Genomic DNA, 22,587 nt, shown 5'->3' with positions numbered 1-22,587 from the left:
CTTGTGTTCCTGTGGAGTTTGGGGTGTGCCGCCCTCCCGGTATGTGCATGCATTCACCAACCTAGAAGCTCTCTGAACCGTGTTGTTTAGGGCTTCTTGGAGGTTCTGTTATGAAGGCCTGATGGATTAAATCACTGGCTATTGGTGATTTAATCTGCAGCCCCTCTCCCTTCCCAGAGGTCAGGAGGGTGGGGCTGAAAGTCCCAAGCCTCTAATCACGTGGCTGGTTCCTCTGGCAACCAGCCCCATCCTGAAGATATTCAGGGTTCCACCAAGAGTCACCTCTTTAGCATAAACTCAGGTACGGTTCAAAGGAGCTTATTTTGAATAACAAAAGATGGTATCACCCATATCTCTCAGGAAATTCCAAGGGTTTTAGAAGCTCTTGTGCCAGGAACCTGAATGAAGACCAAAATATTTTTCTCATTATATCACAGTATCACGCTGTGAGAACCTGCACTTTCATATTTAATGTCAGAGCCCAGCGGATGGGTGTTTCTAATTTAAACTTTCCCAGGCATCCAGGAGGGCTCCACATTCCTACCTAGGAGTCAAGGGCAGTCCCCACAGGGGCAAGGGCAGCCATGTACAGCTATTACGCTCAAAACAGGTGAGGGTCCCACACAAGTCAGAGTTAAATCGGTATCGGTTTTTTCCCCTTGGGGAAATAGGAAGAACGAACTGGAATTATGCATTGAAAATGTAGGTGTGCATATTGTTTTTATTTGTATCCAGCAATTCCCCTTCTAGGAATCTCTTCCTCGGATATTCACCCCAGCCTTTCTCGCACCTTGAAAGACAGACTCAAGGTGGTTCAACCGCAGGGGTGCTCACACTGCCGCACTGCTGTAATATGGAAGCGCTGGGAACAGCCCCAATGCCCACGAGCAGAGGATGGGTTAAGTGAACTGGGTGCCTCTATTCCAGGGAAGGTGCCGCAGCTGTGACAAACAGTGAGGTAGCACCATGTGGTGTCGTGCATGCAGACTGTCCACACGGCCTGAAGGGAATGAGCATGGCTCATACTTACCGAGTGCTTACTGTGCACCAGGTGAAATGCTTACACACATTCACCCATTTAATCTTCGTGACAAGCCTGAGGGACCATGCTCATTTAAAGCCAATGCAACTCAGTCCAGAGAGGCTGAGTAACTTGCCCAAGGTCACTCAGCTAGAATCCAGTAGCACTGGGATTTGAACCGAGGCTATCCAGCTTCCTACCTTATACTCTTTTACTCTATGCTGCCACTTGGGAAGGAAAAGCAGCAAGTTGTGGAATAGTTTGTGTAGCATGACCCCATTTGGTTTAAATAAGAGGGGGACAGATTTTGTTAGTGTGAGCGTGTATATACGTAAATTCTATAAAACGTACAAGAAAGGGTCTAGGAAGACATCCACCAAACCATTAAAAGTGGTTACTTCTGGGCTTCCCTGGTGGCGCAGTGGTTGAGAGTCCGCCTGCCGATGCAGGGGACACGGGTTCATGCCCCAGTCCGGGAAGATCCCACGTGCCGCGGAGCGGCTGGGGCCGTGAGCCATGGCCGCTGAGTCTGTGCGTCTGGAGCCTCTGCTCCGCAACAGGAGAGACCACAACAGTGAGAGGCCCGCGTACCACAAAAAAAAAAAAAAAAAAAGGATGCTTCCTGAAGTACAGGCACATGCACCAGGCCCACGCAGGAGCTGCAGCCATGCTCGTGGAGTGGGGATACAGTGACAGAGCTGGGCTACGGGCCTCTGAGGTCAGGGGAGCCCCTCCTGGGAAGACTTAATCAGGGGCACAACCCCTGCTCCAGGGAGCTGGACATTCCTCGAGGGATCTCCTGGCTCTAGCCAGGCCCAATGTCAAGCCACATGCACTGGTATGGCCGTGCCGTTTATTTTGATATTGAAGCTTTTTGGTCTACGGCTGCTGCCTCGAAACCCCGAGTGTTCCTGCTATCACTGTGTGGGGCAACGCTGGGCCCACAGAGGCTTCCAGGACCCCACTTCTGAGGCTGCTCTCGTGGCTGCTGCTGCCCAGGTCGGACTGGTGGTTAAATATGCAGTACGTTCCCCCGCAGGGCTCACTCCTGTGGCCAGGCCAAACTTCCTTTAGAAGATGGTTGTCTTGTCAGCTTGGAGCCTGACTTGCTAGCTAATCCCAGCTAATTGCCACTGAAACCTGCTAAGATCACATCTGTTGGGTCTAGAGATTAAATCAATATTTGACAGTCTTGATTAAACAGAGCCAGGGAATCCTTGGCAAAGAACATCTGTTAAAGCCCTGTTCTTTCCATCCTGCTCTTGGGGGGCCAGGCTGGAGGTGTCTCGGGCTCTGCCTGTCCTCACCTGAGGACGACTCTGGGGTGAGGGGCGGGGAGCAGTGGAGCCCACCAGGGACACCGCGGCCAGGAAGGCTCCCCGTGGTGGGAGGGGAGGGGGGTGAGGGGGACACACATAGCTGGGCCTTGTTATCCTGGGTGGCACCCAGCTGCCAACAGTAACCATCCTAACTGCCCCCCTCCCCCATCCAGAGTGCCAGGCCCCCCTGCAGAGTCCGTGCCACAAAACACTGAATTCAAGTTTCCTAGTGACCAGTGGAGGCAGTGTTCTCATCACCTCCATTTCAGAATGGGGAAAGCAAGGTTCTGAGAGGGGACATTACTTGCCCAAGGTCAGAGGAGCAGGGGTCTGAACCTGGGTCTCAGAACTCTGAATTCTGACTCACTCCAGAGTCTGTCCTGAGACCACTCACGGACAGGAGTCCAAGTTGTCAAAAGTGAGAGCAAAATCTGGCACTTACGGAGCCAGGAGCCCAGGCTGGAGGCCTGCTCCCATGGTCCAGTTCCCTCAGCTACACTTAACAACGGCAGCCCCGCTAAGAAGCACTGGCCTCACACCTGGCCCTAACTCAACCCATGCGGCCTCCCAGGGGGAAGGCTCTACCATTCTGCCCCACACTGCAGAAAGGAACACTGAGGCTCAGAGCGGCAAGTTACCTGTTTGAGATCACCCAGTGAGGGAAAAGGCAGAGGTGGGGCTCGAACCCAGGTGGGTGACTCTAAGGCCATCGTAACTACTGTCATCTCTAAAAAGCAGGGATAGAGCCGTGAACATGGTGGGTCTTTGATAAGTGCCTGCCCTCTGTCCCTGGGTAATTTTATGGCAGAAGTTAGGCTTCTGCTCTGGAGTCAGATCTCCTGGGATTAAATCCCGGCCCCAACGCAGACCAGAGAGGATAACAGTGCCACCTCACTGGACTGCTGGAGGAGCCCAAGATGTTCCCGTAAGGCCCCACTCCCCACAGTAATGGCACATAATAAGCACTCGTACATCCTCATCCAGGATTAAAGAAAAATACAAAACAAGACAAAACAGAACACAATAATAATGAAGACAAAGCAGCTGCACTCAAAGTACCTTCATGGCGGGAGGGGCGATCAGACACCCAAATGCCTGCAGCCACTGTTAATCTCTCTATCCCTAGGTTCACAGCAGCGCCGAGATCAGGGGAAGCCCTCCACAGTCCAGGGAGTCCTGGATTTCCTGAGTCCATAAAAAAAAAACACCCCAAAACCAAAACCAACCAGACACCCAGTCAGCCACCAAGCCAGACAGCCGACTAACCAACCAGCCACCCAGCAAGTTAGCCAGCCAACTGGTCCCATGCTTCTGTGTCTCTCCTCTACCTCTGTGTCCCTGTTCCCGTCTCTCCATGTCCCTGCCCTTGTTCCTCTGTGTGTCTCTCTCACACATGTGCACGCACAGATGGCCACACCACAGCCGTGCACATCTCAGGCCCGAGTCACAATCCCATGTTAACTCACCACTGGTCATGTGCTCCAGGCTGGCAGCCTCTGCCTGGTCCCTCTGTTAACTCCCTTCCAGATTCCAAGTTCCCAACATCTGCAGGCCAAGACCATATGTATGTATATATATCCAGTCTCACCCCCCTCCTGAAGTATACAATCTTATAAGGAAACTGGCTGCTTTAATCAGAGAACAAACTCAGAAATCCCAAGAAGTAATTTAGAAGAATGGCACACCCTCTTACCAAAAAAAAAAAAAAAATTAGTATTAAAAAAAAATCCCCAGCTACCTATTTTATATCTATATAGCCACCTAGGTCAACACAGAGCTAAAATCTGAAAGGCTGAGCTCCAGCTGTAAGCAGTTACCCCAGGGAGGGGAGTGGCGTGTGTGTACATGTGATCATCCTGTCCTAGACCCTGAAGCTCCCAAACTTCCCGAAGTCACATACCTCCACTGACACAATCGCAGACCACCTGTACTATTATTTACTTAACAGACCACCTGTACTATTATTTACTTAAGACGGTCCTTTCAACCAACTCGTTTATTAAAGGCTTAATAATATCAGTGTTGGAGTCATTATTTTTTTCTAATACTCATCAAACAAAATGCACAAACATGAGAATTCGTAAGGCTTGTCTGTACATCAATGAAAACGAGCTTTAATACCAGAAATGCACTGATATCAAAACCAGGAGGCAGCTCCCAGACATGATCCTGAGCAAAAAAAAAAGCCAGACGCGGAACATAATATGGGTTATGATTCCACTTCTATAAAGTTCAAAAACAGGCAAAATGGAACCATGTTACGCAGGGTTGTTCACACAGGTGACCCAACTTCGAAAGCAAGAAATGGCGAACGGAAGTCCTGAGAGTAGTGGCTTCTGGGGGAGGGAGTGGCTTCTGCGGGTTCTGGCAAGATTCTCTTCTTGATCTGGGGGTTACAGGAATGCTTGCCTTGTAATTATTTGCTAAACTGTATATTTACATCTGATGTACTTCCCTGTGCATGTGTTACATTTCCCAGTAACAAAGTTTTTAAACGTCTTTTGCATTGTATGAATTGGTTTTTAAAATGAGATCGTACTCTTGTATTATATATGTAATTTTTAAAAACAAGTAAACAATTTAAAAGTCTCAGTTGTTTGATCTTTGCAGACCCACTCTGAAGACCTGAGAATCAGTTTCATGCCTTTGTGTGCAGTGCATACAAACAGACACACACACACACACACACACACACACACACACACACACACACACACAGCCACCCCAGTCACTCTCACTCTCCTGGCTCACTTTCTCTGCTATAAAAGGTTTCCACTTCCCAGAACCTGCAGGGCCACATCGCCTGTATGAACACAAACAACCTGGGCAGGCTGGGGGAACGTGTACTTCCTCCTAGCCCCGAGGTGGGGGCAGGGGGCAGGCAGGGAGGGCAGGGTTATCTCATAGCAGCAGTTTCTGGACAACTCACCAAGTGACAGCAGGGGACAGAGTGGGAGGGACTGGCGCCCACCTGAGAAATACAGGAGGGCTTCCAGGGCATAAGGCTATGGGGCCAGGCTGCCGTAAGGAGCATGCATGCCAGCCCTGCCCCTGCAGTGATACCACTGAGCACTAGAAGGGCTCCTGACCCTAGACTGGGTACCCAGCCTCCTCTTGGGCCCATGGACTGGCTGACAGTTGGGGAGGGCCTGCAGCTCTGTTTGAACAACACTGTGATCAAACATCCTGCCCCAGGACTGCACGCAGGGTGGGTACTCAGACCAAGGCCAATGCAGAGGAAGACAGGCTGGAAGGGGGCACCAGGCCCTTAGGAGACTAGGGTGGGGGCTCTCTGTGAGCTCAAAGGAAGCCAGGACACTAGGAAATCAGCAACTCACTTCCAGGACAACAAACTTTTTTTTTTTTTTAAATGGTCACAGTTGGTGGAAACCTTTTAGAGGCAATCTGGCAACAGCTTTTAAAAATGTTCTTACCCTCTGAACCAGCAGTGCTGCTTCTGGAAATTGATCCCAAAGAAATTCATGGCATTGGTTATAAAGGGGGGGAAAAAAAGGTCCAACTTCAACGTCCAACAACAGAATGGTTAAATAAATTACCGCACATCCTTACGACATTAAGGATGCAGTCATAGAAAAAAGATTGGAAAAAAACCTCTGAAATGTTCACTGGGGTTACGTTTTGGTGCTGGGACTACCAGTGATTTTTCAAAATGTGTTCTTTATACCTTCCTATATTTTCCCAAATTACCTTTAATGAACATGTTTTCAAAATCATGGGGAAAAAGCAGTAAGTTTTCATTCATTTAATTGATTTCCATCCATTAGATGAATGTTTCCTGAAATCTGACTACGTAATAAAGCAGCGAATGAGGTAGCCCCTCTCTGCCCTATGGCTGGAGGGGGAGACGCGTACAAACTAAGTGCCCTTACCAAATACGCATGCCAGCATCAACGATGCAAAGAAAGGATAAACTGACAGAGGACAGGAACGGGGTGTGGTTGGTCAAGGAGGGCTTCTCAGAAGCAGTGGTGTTTAAGTCCTGAAGGATTCAAAGTTGAGCAGGGAAAGGGGTGGTAGCAGGTGAGGGGTACAGATGAACAGCAAGTGCAAAGACCCTGGAGTATTTAGGAGTCTGGAGTTGCCCTCCATTGCAGGTTTAGGAGGCAGTGACCCCATCTGCCGGCCACGTAGCTGATTAACCCGATGAGCAGCAGAGTGTAGTCCCACTGGGAGCTGGAGTAGCCGTCCCTGGGAAGCGCAGGAGTGGCCTGGCCCAGAACGGGGGTGGTGCTGACATAAAGAAGCAGGTAGGCTGGAGACGATTTGGTTGCTTCCTCACATGAAGAGGAGCTCCAGGGCATTCAGTCCTAAACGGAGTACCAGGGGGGTACAGGTCAGAGAGATGCAGGTCACCCCTCCTGCTCTCACACCTACACTGCTCAGACCAGAGGGGAACACAGAAGAACAAATGAGCCATTACAGGGCAATGTGTTTGGGCTGACAGTCACCTGGTAGGGCTGGACTCAGCTTTAAGAAATCTGACAGTTTTCCAAACAAAAGCCAGTCCCCGCCCTCTTACTAGGTGGGATGTATTTCAAAATCCTTCCCAGCCAGGCTTCCACAAGTGTGCTGCTCAGTTGACCCTAAGGCAAGGAGAATCACTCCCAGGGGGCAGATGAGGAAACTGGGCACAAAGTGGTTGTGCTTCTTGATAACAAGAGCAAGAACTCAGGCCTTCAGTGTGAGAATACTGTGACCCTCTACCCGGGCCTGCTCACGTGTTAAGCACGACACTGAATGCCTCATGCTCATGGCTGCATGGACATCACTGCTGGTTGTCAAATCCAAACCCACTCTCCTCTTCTTCCTTGAGAGAAGTCTGAATTTGTTTGGAGCAGCAGGATGCCCATCCAAAAAGCTTGCTTTTGCAGGTTCCCTTGCAGCTATGGCTAAATATGGGTCCCATTCTGGCCAACGAGAGGTTAAGCCGAAGTCTGCTGGGGATGGGCGAAGGGGCCTTCTGGTAAAGCTACTGCTTTCCAATAAAAAGCAGCACAACCTTTGCATCATTCTCCTTCCTGGAAGGTGGATACCATATCTGGAGGTGTGGCAGCCATCTTGTAATCGTGAGGCTGAATTGAGGACGGCAGCACAAGGATTCGGACGGAGCCCATTCTCCCAGCCAGTGGCTCTGCCCTGGTCCACCCACACTCCCTTTCCTTCTCATGTGCAACAGAGACTAGTTGCCTTACTTATGTCGCTGCTCCCTGGCTTTCTGTTACTTGTAGCAGAGTACAATCTTGACTGATAGAGGTCCTACCCAGATCCTCATTTTACAGATAAGGAAATAGAAGCTCTGCGAGGGAGCGAGGGAGTGTCACTAGCCCAAGGTCACATAGAGCCCGGAAGAGATGAGGCTGGAATGTGAGCCTGTATTCCTAATCACTTCATAGTAGCTCCTTGAATCCTACTGAAGAATACTAGCTTTGGAGAAAACTTGGCTTCAATTCACTTCTCCATTTAGTAGTTTGTTTGCCCATCTCCCCCTCACTGGAAGCATGCGCTCCCTCCGCTCCGCTTGCTCTCTGCCACCTAGAACAGCGCTGGGCTGGTGGCGGGTGCTCAAACCCCGCCCCCCCCAAAAGAGCAATGACCGAATGCATGGCAAGATGGAGTGACTCTTCTGGAAAATGGGAACGCCACCACTGGCTTCACAGGAGGCTGTGAGGGTTCAATGAGGGATGAACGGAAAGCACAGGGCAGGGTGTCCAGTTAGTGCCCAATAACTGGTTCCATTATTACCATCACAGGGGTATAACGTGGATCTCCTCTTCCAAAGACCTCTCCTCGTGACCAAAAGGGTTCATCATCTCTAGAGGATTCTTTTTTAAAACTTGGACACAAAAATGATTTCTCTACACAAACTAGCTATAACTCACAGGCCAAATACCCACAGCATTCCCCACGAATTCCCAGCTGCTCTGTAACGGGAGCAGCCTCCTCACCTCCCAGCCTTGGCCTTGGCCTTGGCCTTGTATTCTGCTTGCAGTAACTGCTGTGTACACCAATCCTTCCTCTTCCTTAGGCCAGTTCCCAAGCCGCCTCCTGGGTGAGGCCTTCTCTGATTTCCCCAGCCCATCTGGCACTGCCCCTCAGGAAAGTTACTGGGGCCCCGCCTGGCCCATCCGCTGCCTGATGTGGTGTCTGGAAAGGCCGACTGCCTGGCATGCCTGTTGGGTGCTGTATGTACGTGCACCAGCCCCCCCACAAGAGCGGCTCCTGTGGTCTTGGGGTCTGTATCGACTCTCCCAGGAGTGCTGGCACCTTGAGGACATGCTCAAGTCCATCTAATGAACAGGAGAATGGATAATCACGCTGCCTAATGTTTATATGGGGCCTATTATGTGCCTGGCATTGTTCTAAGCACTTTATGTGTATTAGCTCATTTGATCAGCACAACAATTCCTTTTTTTAAAATTATTTATTTATTTAATTCATTTTGGCTGCGCCAGGTCTTAGTTGTGGCATGCGGACTCTTAGTTGCGGTATGCATGCGGGATCTAGCTCCCCGACCACGGATTGAAGCCGGGCCCCCTGCACTGGGAGCACAGAGTCTTACCCACTGGACCACCAGGGAAGTCCCGGCGCAACAATCCTTTGCGAGAGGTACTATTATCAACCCTACTTTACACATGAGGAAATTGAGGCATAGAGTGAGGTAACTTGCCCAAGGTCACACTGTTGGTTAATGGCAAAGCTGGGTTCAAATCCTGAAGACTGACTCCAGAGTCCACGCTCTTAACCTCTAGGCTCTCTTCCCTCGTTGTATGAATAAATGTACAAATGTCCACAGCATGAAGAGAGCCACCCGGGGCCAGGCTTGAGTGGAAGGCAAAGCTCACTATTTTCCCCCTAAGCCAGAACAAACACTCTCAACCGGTCTCCCCGCATTCCAACCCCCTTCTTCTTTGCTAACCTGCCAATGTTGAGGCTGAAAACCAGACACTCACTTTTCCAGCTGAGAAGTCTGCTAGAAGGCACGAATGCTTCCTCATAAAAGAGTAGTACCATGGTCCTAGCTGGCTCCCTGCTTTCTGCCTCATGGCTGTGTTACCTGGAGCCCCAGCCACCATCTTGCAACCATGAGGAAAGGTCAAGATGATTTCAGGAGCACGCACTTGGGGCCCTGACAATGTGCAGCTGTGGAACCAATCCCAGAACTGCCTTTTCTCTGGACTTTCTGGCTGAATAAGCCACTGTGAGTTGAGTCTGTGTTACTTATATACCAGGTTGAGATATAAACTATTTAGAACCCCATATGGCACAGGCAACAGGCAATCAGAACAGGTGGCGGCTGGTGAACATAGCCTTGCTTGTATCTGATTACTCGAACGGGAGCTCCTTGAGGGCTGGGATCAGTGCCAGTGGTGTGCACTGTTGTGTCTCAGCACCAGCACAGTGCCTGGCACAGCGGGCACACAGGCAACATTTGGTGAACGATCCTGAATGATGTCTCTGGAGAGCGTATACTGTGTTGGGAGCCCAGGCACTACGGTCTGATTGCCAACTACACTACCTTCCAGCTCCAAACAGGGCACTTCATCTCTCTGAGCTTTAGTTTCCTCATCTGTGAGCCTTCCGGAGGAAATATCAGTATCCATACGTGTGGAGCACTTAGCGCAGGACCTGGTGTGATGCCCGGGATGCATGGTAGCTTCTATCAGCCTCTTTTATCCTCTCAGTTTCCTTGCCTGGCGAACGGCTACCATGATCTGTCTCTGCTCTAATGAGATAAAATCTGAAAAAGTACAGTATAAAGCTTCCTACAAGCAAACGTTAATTCTTATTTTTGACTTAGTGCAGTGTGGCAGTTAAGAGCATGGATTGTGAACTCAGGCTGCCTGGGTTTGAATCCCAGCTCTGCCATGTGACCTGGGGCAAGTCACTTAACCTCTTTGTGCCTCAGTTATCTCATCTGTAAAATGGAAATAACAAAAGTACTTCTCTCACGGGGTTGACGTGAAGATTAAGCAAGTTAATATATAAAGCTCTGAGGGCAGTGCCTGGCACAGGTCACCACCAAGAAGTGTTAGCTGCTATTACCACTACTGGTATGGGGACTCCTGGTACACCCCTTCCTAGATGTGTGACCTTGGGCAAGTTACTTAATCCTCTGCCTTTCTCCTAAGACGGGGCTACTAGTAATACCTCCTTCATAGGATTATCATGCGAATTAAATAAGTTAATCCATGTGAAGTGTCACGTACTTGAAACCAGGCCCGCTTTCTAAGAAGGGCCCAGTGGAGGTTGGCGATCCTCATCATTTCTGAGTGGGGGCTCTCTTGTGTGACTGACCTTCTACACTTGTATTTAACCCTCACGTTGCTGTTTAACTTCCTTGTCTGCAGATCTGGCACGACTCCTCCCCCCCCAAGGCTCCCCACCTCCAGGGAACCATCAGCTCCAGGAGGGCGCACAGCACACCCTGCCCCTCCCACAAGCCCAGCGCCCAGCTGGGTGTGCAGCTGCCCGCTAAATGTCCGCTGGTGCTGCTCAGTGGTATGACACTCCTCTGGCCTCTCTCCTGGCCCAGGACACAGGCACCTCACGCAGGGGCTCCCTGAGAACACCACACCATCCATAACTCTCCCATCAAGAGGAGCCGCTCTGCTTGCGGGCACAGAGTGTCCTCAGGAGGGCCTTCCTTATGTCAGGGCACACGATCCTCTGACCCGGAACAAAAGCAAGTGTCTGCTCTGAGCGTGGATTGGGAAGCTTGGAGAGGATTCCTCCAGCAAAGGAAGAACGCGTAACCATGGGCAAACAGCCTGGAGCCTCCCAAGGGAGGCCTGTCCCAGGCAGCAGTGACCACAGAGCTGCCGCAGCCTTCCCTGGCAACCAAGGGACCACAGTGTCTGAGATGGTGCTTATCCCTAAGCGACGTGCCCCTGACCAGGTCATTTAGACCTCTGGCTTTCTTGTCTATAAAATGGGGTCAGGGACTTCCCTGGTCGTCCAGTGGCTAAGACTCCACACTACCACTCCAGGGGACTCAGGTTCGATCCCTGGTCGGGAAACTAAGATCCCGCATGCCACACGGCGCGGTCAATAAATAAATAAATGAATAAAATGGGATAAACTTCCCTGATTGACCCATTGCCTGACCTGCTCCGGATCACAGGGAACTACATTTCCCAGAATTCTGGCTAGGTTCCACCAATGGGTGTCAATGGCAGAAACCTGGATGGTGGAGGAGGCGAGAAGCCAGGATGGTTCTCCCTCTTGTCCCTCCACCTTGGACAGCATCTCGGGTAGGACGTGCCTCCCCACTCCCCTCAAAGCCCTGGGAGCTGGTAATAACCCCTCCCTCTTGCATCCCTCCAGCTCTGGTTGCTTGCCCCTCTGCCCCTGTTCGGCTTCTCTGCTCCTCCATCACTAATTTAACCAAATTCTCTATGTTGAATTCCCTCTGCCTGAAACACCTAGAGTGGATTTTGTTTTCCTGACAGATACACCTGCCTTGACTACATTTTAGGAGCACCTGATAATGAAAGGAGACGATACACTTGGAAAGTGAAAAGCACCACGCAAAGCAAGGACTTTCTTATGGAAATGCCTCTCTTCCATAACGTACAGGCGCGTTCAGGGTGTGGAGTTTAAAATGCCCCAAATGAAATGATACAATGTTTGAGATTTGCTTCAAAATAATCCAGGGACAGGGGGATGGATGAAGCGAGATTGATTGTGTGAGGAAAACTGTGGGATTTGGAGACAGGCTCTTGTACACTCTTCTTACTACCGCTGTATATGTTTGAAATTTTCCATTAATCAAAACCAACACGTACGGGCTTCCCTGGTGGTGTAGTGGTTAAGAATCCACCTGCCAATGCAGGGGACACAGGTTCGAGCCCTGGCCCGGGAAGATCCCACATGCCGGGGAGCAACTAAGCCCATGCACCACAACTACTGAGCCTGTGCTCTAGAGCCCGTGAGCCACAACTACTGAGCTCGTATGCCACAACTACTGAAGCCCGCGCACGTAGAGCCCGTGCTCCGCAACAAGAGAAGACACTGCAATGAGAAGCCCGCCCACCGCAATGAAGAGTAGCCCCCACTCGCCGCAACTAGAGAAAACCCGCGCACAGCAACGAAGACCCAACGCAGCCAAAAATAAATAAAATAAAGTTATTAAAAAAAAAAAAAAAACCCAACACGTAAGGGAAAACCGGTCCCTATTCTGTTGTTGGGGGTCAAACTGGCAGAACCTTTTTTGAAGGTAATTTGTCAATTAGATTAAAACCATGCACATCTGTGGATCCAGTGATTCCAAAACCAAGAGAAATGCTGGCCCAAGAACCCAAAGCTGCCTGGACAAGGCCCCCCAGCTGCTTGAGACAGAACAAAATGAAGGCAACCTGAAAGCCCCTCACTAAAGAACTGATTAGATGCATTTTGATAAATCCATATAATACAACCCCAGGAAGCCATTAAAAAGAATGAGGGCACATCTAACATGCTGATAGGGTAAAATGCCCAAGAGACATTGATAAGGGACAAACCAAGCCGTGGAAAAACAGTATTATCACATATACACACACATACATATATACATACATACATACATATATATAAAAGTATGTGACATCTGGAGGAAAAAGTCTGATAAATAGTAATAATAATAATATCTACAAATATGAATCTAGCATTTCCCATGTACTAGCACTTTATATATGTGTGTGTGTGTGGTGTGTGTGTGTGTGTGTGTGTGTGTGTGTGTATATGTATGTATGTTACATATCATGTTCAGAAAACCCTGTAAGGTAGATCCAATTACTGTCTCCATTTTACAGATAAGGAAACCGAGGCACAGAATTGTCAAAGATACATGTTGAAGTCCTAAGCCCCAGTACCTCAGAATGTGACTGTATTTGGACATAAAGCCAAAGAGGTAATTACACACACAGAGACACGACCATGTGGAGAGACAGCAATAGGGCGGCTACCAGCAAGCCGAGGAGAGAGGCCTTGGAGGAAACCAACTCTGCTGGCACCTCGATCCTGGACTTCTAGCCTCCAGAACTGGAAAAAAAAACTGCTGTTTAAACCACCCAGTCTGTGTTTTTTTTTGTTATGGCAGCAATAGCAAACTAATATAACTAGGTCACACAGCCAGTCGGTGCTGGAACCAGGATTTGAGCCCAGGCCGGCAGGGCTCCAGAGCCCATACCCTTAACAACATGGCTGACACAGCAAACCCTTTACCATGGTTGTTTTACCTCCAGAAAGTGAGACTGGGGGTGGGGTACAGGGAAAGGAGGAGTGAAACTTCGGATTTTTCCTTCATAGGCTTTTATAATGCTTTATAATTTCTTAAAATATATCATAGTTTTAAAAATTAAAAACCAGTTACATGGAAATGAACATATACCACCCAACTCAAATGTGGGAGAAAGGAGTATATCTAGACCTGATTTGTCTTTTACAAGTTTCACTGTCTCTCATGGTTCCTAAGGAGGCACCACAGAGAAGCCAGAAGTGCCTGCACAGGCAGACATTCTGATGTGAATGAGAAGAAGAGAGGATAAAATATTTGAATCTTTAGAAACCTTTTTTTTTTTTTTTGGCCGCACCATGCAGCTTGTGGGATCTTAGCTCCCTGACTAGGGATAGAACCTGGATCCATGGCAGTGAAAGCCCGTGTCCTAACCACTGCGTGGCCAGAGAATTCCCTAGAAACGTTTAAACACCCAATAATGATGATGATAGTGATAATAATAATTGCTGATATTTTCATATCGTATGTATGCTAGATACTGTCCTAGGTGCTTTTTAAAAACTTTTTGGCTGCATTGGGTCTCCGTTGCTGCACGTGGGCTTTCTCTAGTTGCGGCGAGCGCGGACGATTCTTCGTTGCGTTGCGCAGGCTTCTCACTGCAGTGGCTTCTCTTGTTGCAGAGCATGGTCTCTAGGCGCGCGGGCTTCAGGAGTCGTGGCAGGTGGGCTCAGTAGTTGCAGCACGTGGGCTTAGTTGCTCGGCGGCATGTGGGATCTTCCTGGACCAGGGATCGAACCCGTGTCCCCTGCACTGGCAGGCGGATTCTTAACCACTGCGCCACCAGGGAAGTCCCTGTCCTAAGTGCTTTATATATATTATCTTGTTAAGTCCTCAAAATATTTTAGGACATAGATCTTATTACCATTCCTGTTTTCTATTTAAGGAAATTCTGAGGCTCAGAGAGGTTAATTCACTCGCTGGGTTAAATGGCAGGGTCAGGATTCGAACCTAGGCCATCTGGCTCCAGAATTTGCCCCTCATGACCATGCCCTCCTGCCTCGCCTCAGCTCTGAAGGGGCCACTCACAGAAAGGGAAGCCTGACTCAGGGTAAGAGGTGCAGGAAGAGGCACGAAGATGCATTCAGCCAGACTAGTAATCAGAGCATTAAAACCCGAGATCCCACTTTATTGGGGTGACGCAGATTAGGAAGCAGGATGATGACAGCAAGTGGTGAGGAGCCAATGGGAAGGCTGGACCCTCCTGCCCGCCGGGGAGAGCGTGGGCCAGAGCAGCAGCACGGAGAGCAACCCTGGCTATCCCTGGGGGAAGAGAGAATGCCTTTCTCCAGCCACAATGGGACCCCTGGACATAAACCCCAGGGGTTCAGAAGGACACAGGTATGTGGGTGCTCACTGAAGTACTGGCCGTGGTGGTGTGGAGCTGGGGGTGACTTGAACACCAGGGGACTAGAAATGTGAGGGTGGTGGATGCATGTCACATATGACTGTTCAGCAGGCAGACGTAAAGCACTGGAGCCCACAGAGCAACGAGATCTCAAAAACACGGCATTTGGTGAAAACCGGAAGAAAAAGAAAGAATTAGATATGGAGCCCAAAACCATTTCTGGAAGCAGATGCTTTCCTCAAACCTCAATATATATTTTGCAAGGATAGGTACCTAGCTACAGACACACCACAATCACCCCAGAGTGGGGGAGGGGATGGAAGGAGGGCTAGAGGATGAAGAAGGAAAAAATAACAACAAAAGTTTACCCAGTGACACGGGAGGCAACACACACATCGTTTCCACCAACAGACAAGTAGTCTGTGGGAGCAGGACTTGACTTGCCCTCCAATTTCTGGGGTTACATGAGGGCGGAAGAAGAGGCAGAAGGCAGAAACTGGACACAAATCACTACACTTCTTCAAAAGAAAATCTTTGCTCTCAAATGCCACAGTCTGTTGGGCCTGACACAATTTGTTAACTTTGCCTCGGTCAGGGACCGAGTCTGGAGGTCTTTCTCAGCTGTGGCAGGCATCTGGTTGTCTACTCAATACCCACTCCCCTCTTCCCCTGGAAGATGGACCCCAACTGGTCAAAGGCAATCAGGACATGGCATTCCTCTGCGGAGTTGACTGGCCTGGTAAGGAGAACACATGACCTCAGCTGGACCAATCCTAGACTAAAGGGAAGTATTTATAACCCATGAGGGACTGGGCTCTTTTTCTTTTCTCTCTCTCTCCTGATGTCTGTGGACAAGAAAGCAGGTGGCCCTGTCACTGGCAGCCATCTTGGGGCCAAGAGGCACACATATATATAGAGAGAGAGAGCGAGAGAGAGCGAGAGAGCGAGAGAGAGCGAGAGCAAGAGAGAAAGAAAGCTCTAGGATGAAGCTAACACTGAGAACCTTGATGGCAGACATTTGAGCTGCTGACCCTACCTCGCCTGCCGCCCACTCACTTCTAGACTCCCAAGACATATTAAATGTCTTTACCGTTGGCCAGATGATGTCAGTGTTTTTGTTACTTGCAACTAAAAGCATCCTAACCGAGAACCACAAACTAGGCAGCCATTTTTCGACTGTTAAACGAGGAAAATCCCTGCAAGAGGGAAATGGGGCATCTGAGACACCAACGGGAAGGGATGCTGAATCCCGGCGTACAGAGAACATTTACAAGTCTCAAGGTGCATGTCCCCTGCCTGTTGGGTCAGCACCACACATGCGATGCCACAGAAACAGGCAGTGGCGCTGTCCCTGGCACACAAGGGGTCCGGAAACCTTCAGCAGTGGGTTACTTCATTTCCTTCATTCTTCACAAGAACCCAGTTGCAGCCAGTTTCCTATGTTCTATTTCTCCTGAAAACGGCAGGGGGTTAATCCCCAGCTGGCTGGAGCTGAGGATGAGAGACAGGACAAGAAGCCCAGCCTGGCTCTCCTGCAGCGACTCTGTTCCTGAATCAAAGGCTGGACGTCTGGATGTAGGGACCCTGATATCTGAGCACAGCTGGACTCTCTGACATGGCACACGGCCTGAGGACTTCAGCGAGGAGACCCCACCAGCTGCGGTGCCTCACTACCACATCGGAATCAAGGGAAAGACCCAAAGGAGATGAAAGGGGAGTCAAGGAGACCTGCCCTCTGGAGCTGGCCTGCCCTGGTGCCAATGGCCTCTCTGCCACTGTGACCCTTGACAAGTGATTTCATTCGAGCTGCCTCATCTATAAATCAAGAACAGGGACTTCCCTCATGGTCCAGTGGTTAAGACTCTGCACTTCTACTGCAGGGGGCACAAGTTCAATCCCTGGTTGGGGAAGTTCTGCATGCCGTGCAGTGCGGCCAAAAAGAAAAAAAAATTTAATAAAAATATAAAAAATAAAATAAAATAAGAACAGAAGTACCCATCTCACAGAACTGTTGTGCGGATAAAATGAACTAACACGTGCAAAGTGCTTAGCATGGAGCCTGGCACAGAGTAAAAGCTTTAAGAAATGTGAGCTATTTTATTATCATTATGATCTCATGGTATCTATCTAATAAAGTATAATTACGTACAGTAACATGTACCTGTTTGATGAATTTTGACACATGTCTACACCTGTGTAACTCACACCCCAAACAAGATGTAGAGGCTGCCAACCACACACATTAACTGAGTGCCTTGTTCCAGGAGTCATCCCTGACCCTCTTCTTCACAGACTGGTCTGTTGAAGACCTACAAGGCTCTCTCGCCAGTTCGCTTTCATCTGCATTCAGGCCCACTTGCTGTAGGCTCTGTCCTCCAGTTTCCCTGACCCCAATCTCTCAGTGTGGCAGCCACAGTTATCACTTAAAAATGCAGATCTGACCAGGTCCCTCTCCTGCCTGAAACCCTTCCAGGGGCTGACCTCAGGGTAAACCCTCAACCCCTCCCTTGGCCTACAGGCCCTATGCTCTGCCCTGCCCTGCCCATCTCCCTCACCTCTGCAGACAGATCCAGATCCCCCTTTCTCTCTCTTCCCATCTCACTGGCAACTTTTTTTAATATCCATTTTTACTGAGGTAATTGTAAACTCACGTACACTTGTAAGATATGATACAGAGAGATACTATATACACTTTACCCAGTTTGGCAAATGGTAACTTTCTGCAAAAATGAAGTACAATATCATAACCAGGAAATGGACATTGAAACAATCTACAGACTGTATTCAGATTTCCTGTATTCATTTGTGTGTGTGTTCTTCTGTTCTATACCACTTCATCACCTGTGTATGTCTATGTATCCGCTATCACAACCAAGATATGAGCAGTTTCATTATCACAAAGATAGATCCCTCATGTTACCTTTTATAATCACACTCACTCCTTCATAACCCCCTATCCCTAACCCCTGACAACCACCAATATGTTCTCCATTTGTATGATCTGGCCATTTAAAAATGTTGTATAGGGGCTTCCCTGGTGGTGCAGTGGTTGAGAGTCTGCCTGTCAATGCAGGGGACACAGGTTCGAGCCCTGGTCTGGGGAGATCCCACATGCTTCAGAGCAACTAAGCCTGTGCACCACAACTACCGAGCCTGCGCTCTAGAGCCGGCAAGCCACAACTACTGAGCCCACGTGCCACAACTACTGAAGCCCGTTCTCCGCAACAGGAGAAGCCACTGCAATGAGAAGCCCACGCACCACAACGAAGAGTAGCCCCCTCTCACCTCAACTAGAGAAAGCCCGCGTGTAGCAACGAAGACCCAACGCAGCCAAAAATAAATGAATTAAAAAAAAAAAAAAAGAGTGCAATGGCTGGGTCATATGACAGTTGCACACTTAGTTTTTAAGAAAGTGCCAATCTGTTTTCCAGAGCGGCTGTACCACTTGACATTCCCACCAGCAAAGTATGAGAGATCCAGTTCCTCCACATCGTTGTCACTGGCAACTCGGGATCATTCATTCGACAGGTATTATTGAGCAGCTCCTGTGTGCCAGGTACTAGATGTTGGGTTTACACCACCAAACAAGACACGTAATTCACATTATCAAATAGGAGCTTACACCCTAAAGGGTGTAGACAGGCAGAACACAAGTCAACAAACTGAGTAAGTGCTAAGAAGAAACTAAACAGTGATGTGATAAGGAGAGTGGGCAGGCAGGCGGCGCAGCACAATGATTATGAAGCCACACAGCCTGGGTTCAAATCCTGACTCCACCACTTCCCAGCTGTGGGGCTTGGGCAAGTGACCTGACCTATCTGTGCCCTGGTTTCCTCATCTGGTTCCTCTGAATACCCACCTCCTAGGGTTGTTGGGAGGACTGAACAAGATCCTGAGTGCCACAGGGCCAGCCACTCGGGTCTGGATGTGGACTCCATCAGTTTAAAAGTCTCTATAAGAGCCTCTGAACTACCGCATTGCTGAGAAGCCACACTTAAAAGTTTTGTGGGTTTCCCGAGACAGGATGCACCCAAGTGCTCAGAAGGAAGACCCCCCACACCCGCCCCGCAAGGGTCAGAGCCCTGCTCTGGGAGCTCTGGGAATGGGCAGCCATGGACACGACAGAAGAAGGGACAGCAAGGCCCTCCACTTACCCAGCAACTGGCAGAGGCCACTCCAGCAGAGGAGATGCCAGGACAGGATCAGAGGAACTGCTCAGGGTACCTGGGCCTCTCCATATACCCTGGGAATCTGACACCATTCCCAGGCTGGAGGACTCACCTGAGCCCTTGCTGAGGGGCTGGGGCACAGGGCCTCTCCAAACTCTTGGCCCACAAAACAGCCATTTCCTGTGCAGAGCTGAGGAGACAAAGGTAACCTGGAAACTCTCCTCTCCACCCTGTCCCACCTCTCTCCAGGGCCTGGCCCACAAGAGGGAACTGACAGAAGCGTATTGGTTGGCATCTTACAAAAGAAATAGGGAAATGGGTGGGGGTGGAGCTATTGGCAGCTCCAGGCCCAGGAGGAAACAAGGCCATCTTTGAGCGGGGCAGGCTGGGGTCCCTTCTCTGAGAGGATGGGATCATGAATCAGCGAGGCCCCGAGCCTTTCTGAGGAAGAGGCGATGCTGCAGTGACCTGTTTTGCGGGCCTCCCAGTGGCCGGGATGGATCACCAAGCTGCTTCTTTCCTAAGGATTGACAAGTCTGGAACCAGGGCACCTTCTCCTTATGTAGACTGCAGACTGAGCGCCAGAAGGCAGCGCAGCACTTCAAGGTGACAGGGGAGGGCTGGAGTCTCTGACCCTGACCCTGGCTTGCAGCAGTTGGTACAAACTGTTCTGGGGGAGGAGGGAGTCAGGACACCAGGCCTTGAAAGTGCACACAGGAGCTAAAAAGCTAAAGCAAACCAAACCAGCATCATGGGTCTCGGGGCCACGGGAAGAGGTCCAAATCATTATGGATGGCTCGCCAGGCCCAGTATGACCCAGGCTGCTAACCTGTCCCCCCATCCCTCTGCTCAGGCCACACCAGCCTCTGTTCCTCCAGCACATCTCAGGGCCTTTGTACAGGCTCTTCTTCCTGCCCCCAAACACCAGCCTCCAGCCAGCCCCTGGGCAAGTTCCCACTTATCCTTCAAGTCTAGGCTTACAGGTCACTTCTTCTCAGACACTCCCAACCCCACTCCAGCCTTGAGTAAGACCCCACCTCCAGCCCTGTTACTCTCTTTCAAAGGCATTCTGGGCTTTTCTTTTAGAGTTTAATTACCAGTTAAATTATGTGGTTATTTGAGTGATTATTTGATATCTATCTCCCCCCAGTAGATGGGGAATGCCATGAAGTCAGACTAAAAGCTCATCACGTTTATGGAACACCTACAGGTGCCTTACAGCATTGTCTCACAGACCCCTTACAATAGCTCTCTGAGGTCAATACTCTCATTATCCTAATTTACAGATGGGGAAGCCGTATCAGTCCTGTTCACGGGGCCAGGCACTCAGCAAATGGTTAGTTTGGGAGAGGGCACACGGATGTCTGGGTTACACTTTCAATTATTCCTTCCCCCTAATACCCACGGTGTGTGGAGGGGAGCCCACTGGGAAGCCCAGGTCCACGGAACACACGACTGTCACTCACACTCTGGCACGATAGCCTCTGATTCCAAGGGCTCCTTCTGGTTCTAATCCCTCCCCAATCCAACAAGATACTAACTGAGCATATTTTTATTGTGCAGCTACTGTGTGTCAGGTGTGGCCAAAGCACTAGAGACACAGCAACAAACAAAACACACGGCGGGGGCCGGGGGGGGATGACTGACGACACGTTCACAGGCTCGTGTCTGCCGGGGAGATGGATACAAAGTCCTGTTGTTCTGCAGTAAACAGATCAGTGGTTTTGTGTGTGTGTGTGTGGAGGGGGGGCAGAGGGTGGAAGGGTGCAAACAAATAGGCAGGGCTGTGAAGCTACCCTGTATGATGCTGTAACAGTGGACACATAGCACACATGTCAAAACCCATAGCATGTAGAACACAAAGCATGAACCCGAACTGTAAACTATGTACTTTAGTTAACAACGATGTATCAGTATTGGTTCATCAGTTCTTAAAACAATGTACCACACTAATACGAATGTAAATAAAAGGGGAAACTTTTATGTAGAGTGGGCAGAGAGGGAGTTCGTGGGAACTCTCTGTATTTCATGATCAATCTTCTGTACACCTTTTAAAACTGCTCTTAAAAAAAAAAAAAAAAAGCAAAGCTGCGTTTCTCTTGAATCCACTCCTATCAGCTCTATCCTTGATTCTCCCACCATCTTCACCTTCTCCTCGCAAACCTCCACTCTGCTGGCTCTCAACTCAACGCCTTCACTAATCACCTGGTGCTCAGGCCAAAACCTCAGTGCCATCCTCCTTCTCTCAACCCCACATTCAGTCCATTCATAGTTAGTATTGGCTCCAGCTTCAAATCATGGTTAGGATCTGCCCGCTTCGCCCTGCTTCACCTCCCACCCCCGCCAGCCTGGACCATGGACTGTAGCAGGAGCTCCCTCCCTGATTTCTTGGCTCCCTCCCCTGGTCCCACACACAACCAGAGGGACTCTGCTAACTTGAGTCAGAACATATCCCTCCACTGCTCGGAACCGTCCCACTATACATTCAGGAAAAAGCCTCGTCCCTATAAGGCCTCACGTGTAACTCTCTGACCTCATCTCCTCCCATGTTGTCTTTATTTCACCTACTGAGGTGGGTGTGTAATGGCATGTCATTGTGGTTAGCACCTGCATTTCCATGATGATGATTAAGGATGGTGAGGCAGGTACTTTAAATAATAATAACAATAACAAATGGTTACCACTTACACAGAACTTATTATGTGCCAGGCACTATGCTAAGTGTTTTTTTTGTTTTGTTTTGTTTTTTGTGGTACGCGGGCCTCTCACTGCTGTGGCCTCTCCCGTTGCGGAGCACAGGATCCGGATGCGCAGGCTCAGCGGCCATGGCTCACGGGCCCAGCCGCTCCGCGGCATGTGGGATCCTCCCGGACCGGGGCACGAACCCACGTCCCCTGCATCGGCAGGCGGACTCTCAACCACTGCGCCACCAGGGAAGCCCTGCTAAGTGTTTTATATATACAGCTGCCCTTTCCAAACCTCTTAGGCCAAATGAGTTCTGGGATTCTGGATGATTTGATTTTAGAAAAGCAATGGAGAGCTTATAGGGTCTAGGGAAGCATCCGTCACATCAACATTTCTGCAGTGATGATCATCTGTCTATTGGGGTAGCATTCCACCTGGGATTGTGGATCTGTATTAAACCCCTGAATCCCCACAACCACTTTGCGAGGCAGGCAGTGTTACCATCTCTCGTTTATAGATGGGGAAACTGAGGCATGGGAAGGTTAAGTGCCTTGGCCACACTTGCACAGGTAGAAGTGGAAGGCTGGGATTCCAACACGGGCCTTTTGTACTACCGTCCTCTTTACTGGTTCTTAGGGTAGCTGACAGGAAATTAATACTGAATGAATGAATGAATGAATGAATGAATGAGATTAAGCTGGGCAAGTGAGAGAACTCAGGCTTTCCAAGAAGTTACTGCTCACGGCAGGAAG

General features: G+C 49.7%; 1 protein-coding gene across 14 annotated transcripts in view; it reads right to left on the bottom strand.

The window, feature by feature from the left end:
• SIPA1L3 (signal induced proliferation associated 1 like 3) overlaps nt 1-22,587 on the bottom strand; it is a 237,324-nt gene that overhangs the window by 108,633 nt on the left and 106,104 nt on the right. The window contains exon 1 of one of the 14 annotated variants that reach the window (XM_027079391.1): nt 3,400-3,614. The exons of the other annotated variants lie outside the window; for them this stretch is intronic. The gene's annotated coding sequence lies outside the window, so the exon portion shown is untranslated. Of the gene's footprint in view, nt 1-3,399; nt 3,615-22,587 lie in introns of those variants that run through there. 14 annotated transcript variants of the gene reach the window in all.

The sequence above is a fragment of the Aethalodelphis obliquidens genome, unplaced genomic scaffold (genome assembly GCF_003676395.1).
Source record: "Aethalodelphis obliquidens isolate GAN/ISIS:26980383/991018 unplaced genomic scaffold, ASM367639v1 scaffold43, whole genome shotgun sequence".
NCBI lineage: Eukaryota > Metazoa > Chordata > Mammalia > Artiodactyla > Delphinidae > Aethalodelphis > Aethalodelphis obliquidens.
The sequence above is the reverse complement of the archived record's forward strand: the minus strand, read 5'-3'. Positions and strand labels throughout refer to the sequence as shown.